This window comes from Panulirus ornatus, chromosome 1 (assembly GCF_036320965.1).
Source record: "Panulirus ornatus isolate Po-2019 chromosome 1, ASM3632096v1, whole genome shotgun sequence".
NCBI classification, from domain to species: domain Eukaryota; kingdom Metazoa; phylum Arthropoda; class Malacostraca; order Decapoda; family Palinuridae; genus Panulirus; species Panulirus ornatus.
In genome coordinates, this window is record NC_092224.1 from 69,720,937 (window position 1) to 69,739,090 (window position 18,154).

Below are 18,154 nucleotides of genomic sequence, written 5' to 3' on the forward strand. Positions count from 1 at the left end.
CTTGCTGCTACACCTCTCTTGCACCCTATCATTTCTAATTTGATCAACCCTCAGCAAGAGCATCTAATTGAAATTTCATTCACCCAGATAGATCATTTGAATAAATTGATTATAAAAGCTGGTACAGGACTGACCCCTTAAGGATGTCATTCATCACTTTCCTCACACTGAAAAAGTGCTCTTACAAATGGACTGTGTTACGTTTCACACCTTCCTTTCATGCATGCATGAAACTTTGCTTCTTTTAACCCATTCACTGTGGCTGGTTAATTTTATGGCTTACCCTCCTGTGTAGGAACAATTACAAAATTTGAGATGAATTATTAAGTATATTTAGTAATAGAAATGAATAGGATAATCTTCCCCGAAGGGAACAGTGTAGAACTCAGCTGGATTCAGCTGCCCATACACCATCAACATTTACATGTATGCAATGATGCTCTTACAGTGCTCTTACAAATGGACTGTGTTACCTTTCACACCTTCCTTTAATGCATGCATGAAACTTTGCTTCTTTTAACCCATTCACTGTGGCGGTTAATTTTATGGCTTACCCTCCTGTGTAGCAATAATAACTAAAACTGAGATAGATTATTATGTATATTTAGTAAGAAAAATGGATAGGATAATCTCCCCTGAAGGCAACAATGTAGAACTCAGCTTGATTCAGCTGCCTGTACACCAACATTTACATGTATTTGTATTCACTGCCGCTCCCCCCCCCCCCCCCCCCCCCTCTCTCTCTCTCTCTCTCTCTCTCTCTCTCTCTCTCTCTCTCTCTCTCTCTCTCTCTCTCTCTCTCTCTCTCTCTCTCCCCCCCTCCCTCTATAACTGCCAGATGCACGATATAACGGCAGTTTATTTTGTTTCTAATCTTGATTTTTATTGTGTAAGTGTAGTAAAAGATTTATGTGGATAATTGTTTTTACATAATATGAAGATATTTATGTGAAGATTAAAGATCAAGATACTTATGATTCATTTTATGTATTTGAACCCTGTGTTGCACATAGGAGAACATATGTAGCAGTGTATAGCAGCACTGAACTCTCATCTGTTCATTTATCTTGAAAAGGCATGAACTTCATCTGGAAGTTTGTGCATATATGTTCAAAAATTTACCAGATGTTCTGCAGCTTATTGCCTCCTCATGCAAGTTGTTTATTGTCAACAAAGTGAGTAACTTGCAGGAGTTGAAGAAACCAGTCATGAGGCATTTGCCATCCAAAAATCCGTATCTCATACATATCATCCAGTGTCTATTTGTCATCCTTTGTTTTATTTTTTGAAGTGTCAAGAATCTTTACACAGAAGAAAAGATGCCTGTCTCTTTTTAAAGAAATGGACATTCAACTTTATTATTATTGCACTTATTTGATATGAGTTATATCCAGCAAGAACATCATCATAGATAGTAGAGTCAGGATGGCATGACAGTAGTCTTCAATTGTTGTACTGCTCCATCTGCCATGATCAAGCACACTGACTCATGCAATTTGAATAAAATGCCCATATGGCAACATTATGAATGATTCCAGTTAGGTCTTCTGTTACCAGTATTTGCCTGCTAAGCTCCCACCTGGGAGTTTTGTTTGAGTAAGAACCTATATATGTACCAGCTGCTGTGAACCCTTATTCTTCTAAGAAATCACATATGTACCAGCCACAGTGATCGGGTAAATAGTAAACCATTGTATCTAAAGTTTCTTAGCAGGGTTGATAAAAACAATTCACCCAGCTCTCTCATTCTCTTGCATATAATCCTGTACTCTCTTTTTAAGAACTGAGTGAATGTTAAGACAACTTGTTTTACCAAATTCCATACTGGTTACTTAATATAGATTTCCTGCATTTCTTATTTCTACTCATAGTAATTGTTTTATCAACTTTACCAAGGATTTATATGCCACCCCTGTTTGCAATGTTTGTCTGTAATGTCAGTCATGTTTCCTGGCCACTTTCGAGATTAAAGTTAGATACTTTCAACTGTATTGACAATAACCCTTCACTCATAAAACAGTTACATAGTAACTAGACTGGTCCGTCCAATTTATCTCTTCATTCATATAGTATAAATCGTGATATTTCATCTGTTGGAAAGATTATACTTATTCAGTATCATTAGTGCATAATATCTTGTAGATTCATCATGTTCAGGCTATGAAATTATATATTCTAATCCATACCTCTTAGAAAATTGTTTTTGATAATAATTTCTCTGATTTTGAATCCTATTTTTCTCTTCTGTGGTTTGTTCTGCGAGCATGAGAAATTCTCCGGGACATCCTTTAGAAAAATCAGGGTAAGGACCCTCTGATCCCTTTGTGTTACTGGTGAGGAAAACACTGACTTTCCCCACGTGTTGCCATTCTCTCATTTAGACAGTCGCAGGTCACACATTTTGGGCCCACCTTCAGCCACTTAGTGACTGCCACAGAGTTGATATGTTCAACCCACTCAACCCCAGCCTGTAGCAGCCCTGAATTTCTCTAGGCTGCATGCTGTCAAGATATGCTACCAGACTGGCTTTTTCCATCCCATAGAGTAGTATCCTTTTTCTTTCATTTTCATACTTTTTGTGTGTTTATGTAATCACTTATTTATAATTACCTGTTTGTACTATACAAGTATACAAGGAGGGAGGTTTACCATTTTTATACTTTTTTGTGTGTTTATTGAATCACCTTTTTGTAATTACCAATTACTTGTTTCTACTGTATGTGGCTCCATCTCTTGGGCATTCTCTCTCATCATACAGCTTCTTGAATTTATTAATGCCTTCTATATTAACCATGGCCTCAGTCACTTCATTCTGTTCCCCCAACACTCTTTTACTTTTTTGATAGGTTTCTTGTGTAATTTCATGTTAGTTTATCTGGTTTTCTCATCCCTACATCTCACAAAGAGCTGTTCACTGTCTGCATTATCAGTCTGGTTGAAAAACTTAAAGGTTGTGATCAGATCACTTCTCACTCTTGTCTGTTTCATAGTTGGCAGATCTAATGCTTCTAGCCAAAACTTTTAACTTTCTCCTAATTCTAGCACCCTCTTTAATGTCTTTCTTTTCACCTTATTGTATTATGCTTTTGATTAGAGATGGTCGCCAAACTTGAGAGGCAGATTATAGTTTTATCCTTGTTTAGGATCTGAACAGCATCCCAAATATTTCCTTACCTATATATTTGGAAACTATTGTAATATTTGAGAACAAAGTGTATTTCCTTTACTTTTCTCTTATGTGGGGTTGTAGTGACAAGTTAGGATGATGTCAACTCCCAGGTGCCTCTCACACAGGGGCCTCTCTTCTTATAGATGGGTATGATGTTTGCTCTTTTCCACTCCCTAGGTACTTTTCCCTTTCTCCATCAACATCTTGAACAGTATTTTAGGTCTGTCTACCGTATCTGCATACATTTTCTGCACATATGGTGAAATTTCAACAGGACAAGGCCCTTTTGTATTCAGTTAATGTGTTCTCCAGGTATCTCAGTGTTTTCTAAAGCCTTCCCCCTATCCCATCTTTTAACTGACAAGCTGATTCTGATGAATTTATGGAAATGTTTTGAATTTTCATCTGTCTTGTTCAGAATATTCTTTTCAGGGTTTCTCTGCTCCTTTCATTTCCTGCTGTACTCGTTCCTCACTTCTTATTCTTTGTTTAAACTGGCTGGCTGGGATATTGCTTATATCAACAGCACTTCATATCTTGAAGCTCCCTTACTTTTTGATACATATGATGAAACCATTCTTGTCTCTTTCTTGACTTTCCTACTGTGTTTAAAGCTGGAGGCACACGGTTCCCGGTCCTTTTTTTGTAAATTTCACAGAACCTTTCACCACAGTACCCTGGTTTCTAGCTACTGAACTCCATTTCATTATGCTACCTTAAGAATTGTCAGGTTCTGTGTAGGATCTATGATATCTCTTCAAGTTGTGTCTCATCTCTGCTCTTTTCATTCTCTTGTTTACCACATAATCATCCTTAAGCATTACATGATCACTTCTTCCAGTGACTGTATCATATATGATATTGTCATTATCCATGCTAGTAAATGTGAAGACAAGATCTAGTAATGAGGTTGTATCATTCTGTCTCATCTTAGTATTTTCATTAACATGCTGGTATAGGAAATTTTCCTGGACACTTGCTAGGAACTTGTGTCTCCTTGATTCACTGGTCACCATATGAATCCAAATCTTGTAAATCTACCTCTCTATAATTGAAAAAAACCCGTTTTCATTACTTCACTTTCTCTTGGAAGAGCATTTATTAATGCTTCATGTATCATCCTCATTGTTCTTTCTTTTTTTATTGTATAGTTCTTCTTTATCATTATACTTCTCTGGAGGATTACAAATAATCTGCAGTGCACTTCTTCCATACAGTTACTGTTCCCATTATGTATTATTTGAATGGGGTATCTACTACTGTTTCCTGAAACTTAAAGTTTTATTTTATTAGGAGAGCCAGTCTTCCCCCTCCTTTTTCCTTCCTATCATGTACCCCTCTGGACAGAAAAGGAGAGATTGTATGTCTTTAGTAAGCATTGTTTCCACATCTCTAACAATATCAGGTGCTTTTTCCCATATGCAATCCCTCAGTTTCAGCTCTTAACTATTTTCTATAAATCCATCGACATTTGTATACAATAATTTATCTAGCATTACCATTGCCTAATGTTTATGACCTCTCTGAAGTGCTAGTGGGTGTGGTCTCTCCTCTTGCTTCATTTGGTTTCTTCTGTTTTTTGGTCTTTGACAGTATTTTTTGCTGTTTCCTCTCTTCCTTTGGTCTGTGACACTCGATTAATAGTCCACCGAGTTCCACTTTGTTTTCATGTCTTAGCATGCTTAAGTACCTCATGGCTAGATGACTCTAAATCATACATAACCAAATTTGGTTTTCTCTTAATGTCTTGTTAATGACCACTAGTTCTTCCTCTTTCCTATAACACAGAGATTGGATCTGGATTTATTGTTTCTAGTAACCCATTAATGAGCATTTCTTTTTTTTTTCTCTTTTTTCAAAGATTATTGTCTGTCAAGCTCCTGGTGAGCTAATCTTTCTAATTTGGGTGTCACCCAACTTCAGCTAAGTCCATCAGGTTTGGTTCATCAGCCTCTCTGCCTTTGGCTTTTTCTATGGTCTTCCTTTTTGCTAATAAGTGCTGATCCTCTATCATCTGCACTTTTCTGAAATTGTCATCTACCAGACACTAAATGTTACACATTGTTCTGTCTTTGATGGTGCATATTATTCTATCTGCAGGTTCACTCAGTCCCTGGGCACCTCAGTTTAAATGAATGCAGGTTACTGTCCTTATATATCAGTCAGCATGCACCGAGTTTATTGCCCAGTCCCAGAAACTGCACTTCCCTTCACTCTGTTTTCATTAATCTTTTCATTCTATTTTGGACATTTTCTCTTGTTCACCAATCTCTAGGCCATTTAGAGGTACCAATTCCGACTTTTCTTGTTCTTCAGTCATTCTCCCTTCTTTCCTTATGTTGCATGCTTTATTAATCCCCTCAAACTGATGCTACTCCTAATTCATGATAATATGTTAGATTTTAACTTTTTTCTTAATTATCTCATCTCATAATTTTGAAATGGATTGCTTATTTTCTTTACTCCTATCTCTAATTGTGTAAATTTCTCTCATTTATTATTATTATTATTATTATTATTATTAGTATTATTTTGTTATTATTATTATTATCATTATTATTTTATTTTATTTATTATACTTTGTCGCTGTCTCCTGCGTTAGCAAGGTAGCACAAGGAAACAGATGAAAGAATGGCCCAACCCACCCACATACACATGTATTTACAAACATGTCTACACACGCACATATACATACCTATACATCTCAATGTATACATATATATACACACACAGACATATAAATATATACACATGTACATAATTCATACTGTCTGCCCTTATTCATTCCCGTCGCCACCCTGCCACACATGAAATGAAAATCCCCTCCCCCCGCATCTGGCGAGGTAGTGCTAGGAAAAGACAACAAAGGCCACATTCGTTCACACTCAGTCTCTAGCTGTCATGTATAGTGCAACGAAACCACAGCTCCCTTTCCACATCCAGGCCCCACAAAACTTATTATTATTTTTTATTTTTATTTTTTTTTTTTTATTTTTTTTTTTTGCCGCTGTCTCCCGCGTTTGCGAGGTAGCGCAAGGAAACAGACGAAAGAAATGGCCCAACCCACCCCCATACACATGTATATACATACGTCCACACACGCAAATATACATACCTACACAGCTTTCCATGGTTTACCCCAGACGCTTCACATGCCCTGATTCAATCCACTGACAGCACGTCAACCCTGGTATACCACATCGCTCCAATTCACTCTATTCCTTGCCCTCCTTTCACCCTCCTGCATGTTCAGGCCCCGATCACACAAAATCTTCTTCACTCCATCTTTCCACCTCCAATTTGGTCTCCCTCTTCTCCTTGTTCCCTCCACCTCCGACACATATATCCTCTTGGTCAATCTTTCCTCACTCATTCTCTCTATGTGCCCAAACCATTTCAAAACACCCTCTTCTGCTCTCTCAACCACGCTCTTTTTATTTCCACACATCTCTCTTACCCTTACGTTACTTACTCGATCAAACCACCTCACACCACACATTGTCCTCAAACATCTCATTTCCAGCACATCCATCCTCCTGCGCACCACTCTATCCATAGCCCACATCTCGCAACCATACAACATTGTTGGAACCATTATTCCTTCAAACATACCCATTTTTGCTTTCCGAGATAATGTTCTCGACTTCCACACATTCTTCAAGGCTCCCAGAATTTTCGCCCCCTCCCCCACCCTATGATCCACTTCCGCTTCCGTGGTTCCATCCGCTGCCAGATCCACTCCCAGATATCTAAAACACTTCACTTCCTCCAGTTTTTCTCCATTCAAACTCACCTCCCAATTGACTTGACCCTCAACCCTAATGTACCTAATAACCTTGCTCTTATTCACATTTACTCTTAACTTTCTTCTTTCACACACTTTACCAAACGCAGTCACCAGCTTCTGCAGTTTCTCACATGAATCAGCCACCAGCGCTGTATCATCAGCGAACAACAACTGACTCGCTTCCCAAGCTCTCTCATCCCCAACAGACTTCATACTTGCCCCTCTTTCCAAAACTCTTGTATTCACCTCCCTAACAACCCCATCCATAAACAAATTAAAACAACCATGGAGACATCACACACCCCTGCCGCAAACCTACATTCACTTATTATTTATTTATTTATTTTTTTTTTTATACCTCGTCGCTGTCTCCCGCGGTTGCGAGGTAGCGCAAGGAAACAGACGAAAGAAATGGCCCAACCCCCCATACACATGTACATACACACGTCCACACACGCAAATGTACATACCTACACAGCTTTCCATGGTTTACCCCGGACGCTTCACATGCCTTGATTCAATCCACTGACAGCACGTCAACCCCTGTATACCACAACGCTCCAATTCACTCTATTCCTTGCCCTCCTTTCACCCTCCTGCATGTTCAGGCCTCGATCACACAAAATCCTTTTCACTCCATCTTTCCACCTCCAATTTGGTCTCCCTCTTCTCCTCGTTCCCTCCACCTCCGACACATATATCCTCTTGGTCAATCTTTCCTCACTCATTCTCTCCATGTGCCCAAACCATTTCAAAACACCCTCTTCTGCTCTCTCAACCACGCTCTTTTTATTTCCACACATCTCTCTTACCCTTACGTTACTTACTCGATCAAACCACCTCACACCACACATTGTCCTCAAACATCTCATTTCCAGCACCTCCATCCTCCTGCGCACAACTCTATCCATAGCCCACGCCTCGCAACCATACAACATTGTTGGAACCACTATTCCTTCAAACATACCCATTTTTGCTTTCCGAGATAATGTTCTCGACTTCCACACATTTTTCAAGGCTCCCAAAATTTTCGCCCCCTCCCCCACCCTATGATCCACTTCCGCTTCCATGGTTCCATCCGCTGACAGATCCACTCCCAGATATCTAAAACACTTCACTTCCTCCAGTTTTTCTCCATTCAAACTCACCTCCCAATTGACTTGACCCTCAACCCTACTGTACCTAATAACCTAGCTCTTATTCACATTTACTCTTAACTTTCTTCTTCCACACACTTTACCAAACTCCGTCACCAGCTTCTGCAGTTTCTCACATGAATCCGCCACCAGCGCTGTATCATCAGCGAACAACAACTGACTCACTTCCCAAGCTCTCTCATCCCCAACAGACTTCATACTTGCCCCTCTTTCCAAGACTCTTGCATTTACCTCCCTAACAACCCCATCCATAAACAAATTAAACAACCATGGAGACATCACACACCCCTGCCGCAAACCTACATTCACTGAGAACCAATCACTTTCCTCTCTTCCTACACGTACACATGCCTTACATCCTCGGTAAAAACTTTTCACTGCTTCTAACAACTTGCCTCCCACACCATATATTCTTAATACCTTCCACAGAGCATCTCTATCAACTCTATCATATGCCTTCTCCAGATCCATAAATGCTACATACAAATCCATTTGCTTTTCTAAGTATTTCTCACATACATTCTTCAAAGCAAACACCTGATCCACACATCCTCTACCACTTCTGAAACCACACTGCTCTTCCCCAATCTGATGCTCTGTACCTGCCTTCACCCTCTCAATCAATACCCTCCCATATAATTTACCAGGAATACTCAACAGACTTATACCTCTGTAATTTGAGCACTCACTCTTATCCCCTTTGCCTTTGTACAATGGCACTATGCACGCATTCCGCCAATCCTCAGGCACCTCACCATGAGTCATACATACATTAAATAACCTTACCAACCAGTCAACAATACAGTCACCCCCTTTTTTAATAAATTCCACTGCAATACCATCCAAACCTGCTGCCTTGCCGGCTTTCATCTTCCGCAAAGCTTTTACTACCTCTTCTCTGTTAACCAAATCATTATTATTTTTTTTCTTGTCAGGTGATACATGTTTTATCCCTTCCTCTTGCTTTCATTTTGTGGATGTTGTTACAACTGCCTGGTCCTTATATTCTCCTTTATCTAAATCCAGTTTTGGCTAATATGAAATTGAAAAGAAAAGAAAAAATATTACAACTTTAATGTGTTGTCTAGAATACATTAGACCAATCACCCTGCTTTCTTTTGTCATCCTTTTATAGGTTCATGCATTGTTAAAGGTCTTAAACTATATTCCTATGGTATTAAGAGTAGCAGTAATATAATCATTTGGCACACACAGGATTTATCGGAGAAATATTCTGAATAAATTGTTGTCATTGCCTTCTGGTTTAAGTTGAATACTCAGTCATATAGATTTTTGCTCACAGTAACACTTCTGTATGTCAATTTTTACATATTTGTTCACTTACCCATGTAATTACCCATTTTTACTGTAATGAGAGGGAGCTTCATATTCTCTACTGTCATATAACTTCTTAAACTTAGGTATGGTGTCTGCATTAACCTAATCCTCTATCATTTAATTCTATTTATCCACCACTCTTGTACTATAAAAGTACTGTTTTACATTTTTTTATCAAGTTTCTTTCTAATTTCATGTTATGTTCTCTGGTTGCTCTATCCCTACATTTTGCAAAGAACTGCTCACTGTCTGCATCATTCATCAACTTAAAGGTTGTTTTCTATGAACAATTGCTATTAGCTCTTTGTACTTTTTGTGATTTGTGAAGAATATTCTTGATTTTGCCTTATGTAGGATATGAGCAGCATGCCAAATATTTTTCTATCTATATACATGAAAGCAATTGTAATATCTGCCAGCAGACAGTTTGTCTTGTTTATAGAATTCTGGCAACAGTTTTGGGATGATATCTCCCAATCTTACTGTGAATCTCACTGATTAAGTAACTCCATTTATGATCTCAATGCACTGCAAACCTTTGAAACTTTAACTTGTTTGTTACATGGGTTTCTCAATTAATGCTGTAGATGCTTTCCGAGACACTGCCATTTTAAGTGAAATATTTTTTGAATTGAAGAATTTATAGGTGGTCAAGCAGAGAGGTATTTGTATATATTTTTGTGGCCAGGCAGCCATCTACTTTATAAACACACTCAAACACCCATCTGTATCCTATAGGAAATTCTTTATGCCATATTTATATCATATAATGAATACAAGAAGTGATTTAGTTTATTAAAGGGAAAAGTAAGTGGATTTCCGCTGCTTATGGTAGGTAAAATCCAGATGTATGCTGAAATATACCAGAAGAGCATCAAAATTGTTAAATCTATGTTGAAATGAGCTGGGACAACATTGTTTGATATAAAATATGAAAAGATTTATATCCAGTTTAAAAAAGATGATTAATTTCATCCTTCTGCTCTCATCACATTGGTATTCCTAACACCAAACTGTGTCTTAAACACTGAAATAGTGAAGTATATTGAAAAAACTATTTCTGTCTGTCCTGTGAAATGAAAGAAATTTATATGATATTGATTGATAAAACATTGAAGAAATAGATGATCTAGATCTAGTCCTCAACCCACTTACCTATGCTGTAATGTTGGTTCACTTTCCCTCTTCTATAGGTATTACTTTGGTTTTTGCTCCCAAAACCTGGCTGCTTGTGTGCCTTAACCACTAGCTTGACCACAAAATACTCAGTAAGCTGTTGTGTCACATGATTATTTTGTGGCCATTGGCAACACGAGGGTGGGGTGTTTTTAGAATTGTTTCTTTTCCTACTCTTCGGAGCTTTGGACCTCTGTGCCCTGTCGTATCTTCCCCAATAACTGTGACCTGGTGCATTTTGAAAGACAGTTTTTCACTTCCTACAAAATTCATAATACTTTCACTTGCCTCATCTTTTTTTTTCCTTTCATCGACCTCTCTGTATTTCAGTTTAGAACCAGCGTTCATGTGGACTGTTGTCTGTGACTGGAGCCTTTAGAAACAAAGGGAGGGGGATTAAAGACTTGGGGTTATGAGTAAGATGAAAGGTTTGAACATTGCCACTTAAAAGTTAGCCAAAATATACCAAAATAGCTTACTGTGTACCATCCAACTCGCCTATGTTCAAATGAGCTGGTAGAACAGTGATTGATATGAAATTTTTCTTTAGAAAAATTCATAGCCAGTCAAAGAAGATTATTAATTTGCTGTAAAGCTCTTCCCAAGTCATTCTCTTAAACTGAAGTATGTTTTAGATACTGAACTAGTATAATGAAAAATATTTTCTGAAGAAACAAAAGAGATTTAGATAAAACAACCAGGAAACCAGTTTGCCTTGCAATATATATAAAAAGAAATTGTAATGGATGCAGATTATGTTGAAAGAAGATTGGTCATCAACATTTAGAATTAGCTGAAATATATCAAAATAACTTTTATGCCATTCAGATTGCATAAAATGTGTTCAAATGAGTGGATAGAACAGTTTTCGATTTAAGATAAGAAAAGATTCATAGCCAGTCAAAGAATAAATTAGATTATATCACGTTAGTGGTTCCGCCTGGTCGGTTTCACAAACATTGAAATATGCCGCAGATACTGAAGTAGTAAAATAAACTTAAGAAAACTGTGTCTGCTGAAGAAATGAAACATTATACAAACAGCCAAGAAACAAGTGATATATTTTTCAATGTACGTAGGATGAAACCAGACTTATGATGGAAGTAAATGGTAAGATCATGATGTTACAATTCACTCACTTCGCAAGTCCTTAATTTCTCCCTTGAGAGATTTAAGACTATGTCACGTTTCATGGTTGCTCTATTATTCTCATGAGATTTTTCATTTTTTAAGAGAAACATACAGATGTGGTCTTTCTTTGTCTGTTCCTGGCACTACCTACCTTGCTAATGCAGGAAACAGCGATCAAGTATGAGAAAAAAGAGATGATTTATTATTATTTTATTATTTAAGAAATATTTTGGTGTTGGTGAGACCAATTTGGTGAGAGCATTGGAGAAATATAATTGAGTTTTTCTTTTGACTGGCTATGAATCTTTTCTAAATTTGTGCCCCAGCATTATTCTACCACCTTTCATTAGGACACCTGTATTGCTCTGGTATTTTTCATCTAATTTCAAGAGCTGACATTCACCCTTCTTTAACCACATGCTTTTATTCTTGTGTTCATAAAAGGATGAGGTTTACTGAACAAGTGAGCCACAGAGAGAATTTGGTTATGAATATATTGGTGACTGAACTCATCAGAAATTGGAAAAGCGCCATGCATCCAAAGTATTCAGTAATGGATAGATGGTTTGTTTTTCAAAAGTTGACCTAATTATATGTATTGTTCAATAACAAAAGCATGTTAACTGACTTCTTTTATTTGAGGATTTTTTTTTTTACTTTCTGTCCCTCAGTTCATAAAACTAGTAATGCTAATTGGTTACCCCAAGAAGGGCAAAGAAAATGATGTCTTTAGAGCAAAAATTAATCTTATGTGATCACCTTGCACGTGGTGTTAGTGCAGAATCTGTTATGGAGCACCTCAAGGCTACTTCTAGCCAAGCCTGGCAGGATCCAGCACACTATTGGTGTGAAGATGTGGTCTGTGTTGTGTGAATTACATAATCATTTTACTCGAGCACTGGCACCTACACTATGGCTGTGTTGTTCTATCTTGCTGTGACTTTCACTGATTAAGGAGCTCCATAATTGATCTTAATGCATCACAGTCTTTTGAAACTAACTTTGAGCCTTTACTTTGAGTCTTTAGATATGGCTTCTAAGCATAAAGCTAGTGATATGAATTGTGTTATCCCAAAGAGAGCAGGACTGTCTTTAGAGCAAAATGTTAACATATTTGATCACCTTGCACATGATGATAGTGCAGCATTTGTTAGGAGGCATAACAGTGTTAGTGAGTTAAAAGCATGAACCATAAAGAAAAAAGAGGCAGCCTTTTATGTGGCATAGCTGGCTGGCTGCTTTGTTGGAGTACAGATGCTAAGCATAGAGCATCATGGCTGATGTACTACCATCATTCTGTACAGTATTATATCTTTATTACTTTTCTATTCAATTTTGAACATCATATCCTTATACTTTTGTAGAATACACATGTTCTTGAGGTACAAAATGCTGTTTTTTTTTCTTTCTTTTCAAGTGCTTATAGTAGGACCTCGGGCATGTCTTATAAGGCTAATGCCTTACCAACTGCAGTTTTCCACTTGTGTTTTCCAGGAACATAACTTCCACAGTTGGCAGGGACCTCTGTAACATCCTGTAGCACATCACCTTAGTGTACATTATCTTATTTCACTCATAGAGTTTTTAGTTCTATATAAGCTTTCAATATTTTGGTGGTGCAGTACTAATTTTTGTATAATTATATCTACAAAGATGATTTAAGTAGAAATTTCTCCATGCAACAAGTCCTAATTTGGTTGCTTCCTGCCAGTCTATGAATTTGACTAGAAATTTCAAAATGAAACAAGACCTAATTCAGTTGCTGCCTGCCATTTTAAGTGTACACCTAGTCAAGACACAAACAAACAAACAAAAAATGGATGCCTATTGTCTCATGCAATTGCACTGTTTTTGTGGTACAGAGTCTGTGGTACAAAGCATATAAGAGTGGTAGCAATGGTGCATGTGCCAAGAAGTACAGGAAACACCTTAGTATTTCTGAACAGCTGAAAAGATTGAACATCATGAGCATGGAGAGAGTAGCTTCCAACTCACTCAGTGATGTGGACTCTGTAAGAGCACATGTTATGAATATATTTAGTCCAATGACAAAACAGAATTTTGCTAATGCTTAAGACAGTGGCCCTTCCAGTTTTAGAAAAATTATGAGGAAGGGCAAGCATGAACATCTTGAGGGTGCTGTGCATGAAGAGTACCAACAGCACTGAGCTTGGTGAATCCCCATGTATGATGTGAATCTAAAGAATGGAACCAGTGAAACATACTACCCAGATGACCTTGGCTGAGCAGTCACTCATAACCAGCCTAGGATGGCTTTACCATTTCCTTAAATAGCAAGACCTGGGGAATAAAAGAAATTGAAGACTGCAGTTGAACCATTCTGCAAAAAGCTCAGAGAACTCTGACTTCAATATTTAGAATTGTTCATGCTGTACAGTGGGAATGAGACAGGGCTTTATTAGTGAGCTTTGCCTGAGGACAGCCAAGCAAACAAGGGCAAGCTAAGGACTCCAGGCCACAGTAAAATTAAGGATCATATTTATGTGTTAGTCTGTGCCAGCGTAGATGGCCACTATCACCTAGAAGCAAGAAACTTCATGTTGTCAGGGTTCATCTTGGGCCTCTATTCATTTTATATTATGGCAACAAGAGTGCATTTTTTCAAACAGTATTTTCACTGAATGGTTCCATAGGAACTTGTTTCTGCTGTAAGAAGCCATCATGAGTTTCTTATGAAGATGGACCCATAGAAAATGAGGACCCTGCTCTTCCTCACTGTTGCTCCAGCCTAACCGGGCTTTCCAGTAGGGATGGACAGATAAGACACTCTTCCTGCCTGCCAACACCATCTCCATAATCCAACATATGGATCTAGAAATTACTATGTCTGCAAAAAATTTTAATGGGAGGAAGTACTTGGACCATTGTTATGTGGTTACTGTCAACCCTAAGGAAGAGGAAGACAGACCCTGCAGAGCTTGAAGAACTATAACATTAAGGATGCAGTTGTTTTAATGGGCCTATGATTCTGTTTCTGTGGCCACCTTTTTAATTTGCTGGAACAAGGTGCTGCAAAAACCTGAAGAGGACAGTGCTAACCGGCCTGGATACCACCACCTTACCAGTAAGAGGACTGCTGAGGAAGTGTCCTGGTTGTCTGATCAGTTGGAGGAAGAGTTGGAAGAGGAGTAGGATGATAATGTTGACCCCCTGGGAGTGTGCTTCAGTGATGCTTCAGCTGCCACTAACACCCCCTTATATTCATTGATCATGAAGACAACAGGGAGGTTAATAACTTGTATGAACATGTGAGGAGGATGAGGTTTTAATTCAGAATGCTGCAAGACTTCAAAGATTGACACCTTCAAGCCTCGGCAGACTGCTAAGAGGCCTAGGACTATGAGAGAAATGTTACCAAGTGCAGCTTCAACACCCCCCCCCCCCCCCAAAAAAAAAAAAAAAAATATATATGAAACCTTCCTACCCATCTATATTACTTTTACCACAATTTCTGATCAGGAGGCAATTCAGGTCACTTGAAATGGACTCTTCATAGTCAGAGTGGTCTTTGCTCCCCCTAGAACACTTCAAGTCTCAGGGGTTAACCTGCAGGAACACCCATCATTCTAGAAATAAAGTAAGTTTTTAGTACACTTAACAGTAGTTCATTTATTAATGTTCCTTGGAAAAATATGGGATATAATGGAATTTGGCTTCTAATGGACCACCTTTCTCCCAGTTAGACCATTAACCTTGTGTGAGTTATGGAAAGCCCAAACCTCTACATTCCTTGTTAAGGATGAGACTGTTGGATTTAGAACTAGTCCTTTTGTCATATACTCTTGGACAGTATCGCCATGGGAGCTTCATGCATGAAGGCTAGTAAAATCACAGAGACTTTTTGGACTTCACGAGAGACTTTCATATGGAACATTTACATTTGCATCCTAGAATCCTGAAATCCCTTACGTCAAGGAATATTTCTAGATGGTGTGAGGATTTTTGCAAGAAAACATGATGTAAAAAAGTTGACCACTACGATAGCCTCCCTCAGAATTCTTTCATGAAGTAAATCAACAAAAGGTAACTTTGGTGCTCGTTTACCTCCTTTGTCAGACTTTACCTTAACCTACATATTGTGGATTTACCTTGTGCAGCTCTAGGAATTCCTCCATCAGGAGAGACTAATTCTAATGTCGAATTTATGTGTACTTTTGAGTTGAGTCTCCATATCTGAAAGTTTTTCTTTAACCCATCTGAATTTATGAAAATATATTTTTTTGATTACCTATTTGAACTGTATGGGGAAGGAGTTAAGTCTCTTAGGCCCCCATCTCTTAAACATTCTCTACTGTCATACAACCTCTTAAACCTGTGTATGCTTTCAGCATTAACCATATCCTCAGTCATTGTCCCATTCATCCACCACTCTTAAGATATAAAGGTATTTTTTACATTCCTTTTAAGAGGTTAATTACAGTGTCATGTTATATCCTGTGTTTTCTGTATTCATACTTCTCTCAAAGAACTGTTTAACTGTTCACATCATTGATTTCTTTGAAAACTTAAATGTTTTGATTAACTGAACTCTTACAATTTCTCTTCTAAGGTGGGTAAATTTAAGCTTTCAACCCCTCCTTGCAAGTTATCTGTCTTAATTTTGGTACCACTCTTTGCCCTCTGGAGCTTTTCTGTGACCTCTTTGTGCTTCTTTACTTGCAGTGACCATACCTAAGAAGCATATTCTAGTTTTGGCCTTAGATATGAATAGTTTTGCTCAGTCCCTACATCTCTCAAAGAGTTGGTCATTGGCCACACCACTGATTTCTTTTAAAGACTTAAAGATTTTGATCAAGTGACCCTAAGAAGCATATTCTAGTTTTGGCCTGAACTATGACATGATTAACATGTTAGATATTTCTATTCTGATATTGCCACAAGACAGTTCGTCTCCCTAATTCTTCTGTAAATATGGAACTCTGGCAACAGGTAGGTGCAATGTTGACTCTCAAGTCCTTCTCACACAAAGTTCAGGTCATACCTCTCTAATGTGGCGTGCTGTCGTCTGACAACTTCCATGGTCTGGTACATTTTGAATCAGCTGCCATTAGTTATTAGTTTGTGGATCTGCCACAAGCACTAAGGCTCCAAAATCTGTTTACAATGCAGTCAACCTAATTAAAAGTTCTTTTAATTTCTTATATTCAGCTGTATTGTAGCCCTTAAGGATGTCACCCAAGAGACCAAGAGGTGCAGAAGATGGTGCTAGTGCTAATAAGTGTAAGCATAAATAATTAACCATGCCTGAAAGGTGGAGTTACAGAAATAATTAGATAAAGGAACTTTTGTGAAGGCTTTGTGTGAGTAACATGAGATCGGATCATCAACTCTGTATGACTTGGGGAGAGTGGGTCAATTTCTGTTTTCCTCCAGTGTTTTCTGTGATCTGGGGATGGCCAGGTCCCAATGTTTCTGGATTAAAGAGGTACAACCTGTATCTTGAAGCTTATTTCCTGCTAGTTGATAATCATATTGAGGCCATCTTTCACTTTGTCTCATCCTCATTACTTTACATAACTTGGGTTGAATTTCATCATCCATTTATTAGACAGACTTTGGATCTTGTTTATTTTTCCTGATTGGAAAAGGCTGCTCTAACATGTATGCTTTGATGCCTCCCACTAAGATAATCTGTCCATTACAGGAGTTTTCCCTCTATTCCTGTTTGGTGATTCTGCTTCTTAATCAACCTCCCATGTTGTATAATGTCAGATGCTTCTGGCTGTCCAGATACAAACGGTCCACCCAGCCTTCCCCTTTGTCTAGGACTGGTCTCACTCTCTCTTAGAACTCTAAAATGTTAAGTACAAACAACATTTCTTTACTAAAACTATGCTGTCTCTCAAGAAATTTCTTCCATAGTCATTCACTTTCTAATAATCTTTTCCAGACCCTTACACATGACACTCGTTAGTGAGACCAGTCAGTAGTTCAACACCTGTTCTCAGGCCCCTTTCTTATATGTAGGTATGATGTTTGCCTTTTCCATTCCCATCTTGATCAGTAATTCATGTGGTTTATCTAGCATATCTTCAAACATCATCAGCATATATGTTAAAATTTCATCAGGACCATGAGTGTTGGTCAAGTTCTTTTAGTAATCTGCTAATATCTTTTCTAGATATCTCTATGATTTTCAAAACCTCCTACCCATTCCATCTCTGATGTTGGGGCTATAGTGTCTTCCACTATGAAAACATTTTTAACTTGATATTCTGTACCTCACATATCCCTCTATCTTCCAATACAGTTTTTACCTCTGAATCCCTTAGTCTCATAAGCTGCTCCTTAATTGACAATTGACTCCTGATGTATTTATGGAAAAGTTTTGGATTTTCACCTCCCTTATCCTCAGTATAATTTTCAGTCTTTGTT

The 18,154-nt window shown here is 38.1% G+C and overlaps 1 protein-coding gene across 13 annotated transcripts in view; it reads left to right on the forward strand.

Moving 5' to 3' along the window:
* Positions 1 to 18,154, forward strand: part of Asator (tau-tubulin kinase asator) — a 595,476-nt gene that overhangs the window by 551,006 nt on the left and 26,316 nt on the right. The gene's annotated exons all lie outside the window — the stretch shown is intronic.